Source organism: Coloeus monedula (assembly GCF_965178545.1).
Source record: "Coloeus monedula genome assembly, chromosome: 10".
Classification (NCBI taxonomy): Eukaryota; Metazoa; Chordata; class Aves; order Passeriformes; family Corvidae; genus Coloeus; species Coloeus monedula.
The window spans coordinates 26,325,689-26,327,868 of record NC_138790.1 but is presented as its reverse complement, the minus strand read 5'-3'; positions in this window follow the sequence as shown (position 1 = coordinate 26,327,868).

Below are 2,180 nucleotides of genomic sequence, written 5' to 3'. Positions count from 1 at the left end.
GCAGTGTGTCAAATTGATGTACAAATATATATATATTTTAACACATTTTCTGAAATTAAACCAGTTTTGTTGAATTTTTTTGGCTGTAGATGTTGTTGCAGTATAATTAAGTTCAGTAGCCCTTTTCTGAGCAAAAGGGCGAAATGCAGTGTCAGTGAGGCAGTAACAGACCGATGCCAGGGTTGCCACTTCTTCTCATGCAACAGACTGGTTTCTTCTCTTCTAGGAGAAGCGTCTTCTGATGCTGTCAGTGGCCCTCTTAGGGGTTTGGGTTTGCACTGATAGCTCTGAATTAATGCCTGGGCCTGCTGAGTCACTGCTGTGAATGTCTGCTTCAGTACCTGAGCCCTGAGCATCTCGTAACTCTGCTCAGGTTTATGTCTAAGGTAAAATAGAAGAAACACTGAAAACTGCAAGTTTTGGTGTCTTCCGATCTCAAAGAAGTGTCCATGATCCCGGAAACTGAGAAGCATCTCCTCATCCTGGTAAGCATCAGCTCAGCACAGTTCAAACAAACTGTGTGTTGTGTGCTTATTAAAAAGCTCTTGCTGAAGTAGCACCAAAATGATCTCCCCATTAGGTGTGGGTTGGTGTTTTCTGCCTGCTGCACTCCTGTGCTGTGAGCACTGCTGGGAGACCTCAGTGCAATGAGGGCTTTGCACACAATTAGAAAACAAAATATTCCAATAGTTGTGTGTTTCCTCTTCAGTGTGATCAGTGGCTCACTCCAGCTGTACAGTGAGGATGGTAAAGTAAGAAAAAAGGGACAAATCACGGCCTTCCGGGAACAAGAGTCCCTCAGGTGAGTTGTTGATTAAAAACTTTTATGGAGGGTACATTGTATCTGTCAGTTCACTTTTGAGTGAAGCAGAACAGACACATCTGAACCATGATTCAGGTGGTCACTTTTTCTGCTGGGAACAGAAGGGGACTGAGCCCATGAGGAGAGTCCCGGGCAGCTCTGCTCCCCTCAGAATGCCTGCTCCCCTGTGAGTGGGGTGTCTGTGCAAGCTGTGCTGCAGAGTGCCAGTTCCCTCACACCAGGGTGCTGCAGAGGTGCTTTCTCCAAAAGCAAAAAGCATTTAGTAAATCTGAAAAAGAGGGAATGAAACAAATATTGAACTGATGCTGTTAGAAAGCCTTTGCTCTGCTCTTGTCAGGTTTGCTTTGGGGCTTTGTGTTTAGTTTTCTCCTAGAGGCGAGTTGTATTCAGCTCTGGACAGCAGCTCGGCTTATGAGAGCACTGTGAAATGGCAGGAACGCTGCGGGCTCTTCTCGAGAGGAAGCCCGAGAGGGAACAGCAATTCTCACAGTGAGATCACCTTGGTGTTAGTAGATGTGTGACTGCAGACGGCAGAGAGCGTCGGTGGCAAACGACTGCTGCTGTCAGACCGCCTCGGTGCTGCCCCGTGGGCTGCTGCGACCCCTCCTTGTCCTGCGTGTGGCGGCTCCTGCCGCTGTTCCTGGCACATGGGGCTGCAATGAGATCCCCACGCTTGGGGTCTGGCCGGGTGGGGGAGCTGGGTGTGGGAGCTGGCTCTCCAGACCAGATGCTGGTGCTGTTAACACGTGTCTTTGACATTATTCCATAGCTTTGATATAATGAGAAGGGATTCAGTTGCTGCGTTCACGGCAGCGTGTGTTTTAGCACAGGTTGGGAGCGGGCTGCAGTCGTGGTGTCACAGAATGGTCTGAATGTAGTGACGCTGGGCAGTGGTGGCTCTGAGTTAGGCCCGGCATCTCAGAGAGGATGTGACAGAAGGTGTGGGGAAAAGCTACAGAAACAGTGGAGGATGAGGAGGAAACGCTTGCTGAGGAGAGCTTCAAGGTCGCGGCCCTGGGTCGGAGGAGAGCGTGTGCAGGAGGCTCGCCCAGTAGTGAGGCGGCTCTGGAGCAGGTGACGGCTCAGGTGAGCACAGAGCGGCCCTTCCCCAGCTGCGGCCGGCGGCTCCGTGCCTGGAGCAGAGACCCTTCCCCAGCTGCGGCCGCCGGGCCCGGGCGTGGCGCAGCGGGGTCTGCGGGAGCCGCGGCGGCCGCGGGGCGGCGCTGTGGGGCGGGGCGGGGCTGTCCCGCCGCCCCTGCCCGCTGCCGGTCCCGCTGCCGCCGCCCGGGGCCGGTTCTCGCTCGCTCGGGCCCTCGCGCCCTCCGTGCCAGCGCCGCCGCCGCCGCCTGTCCCGGGC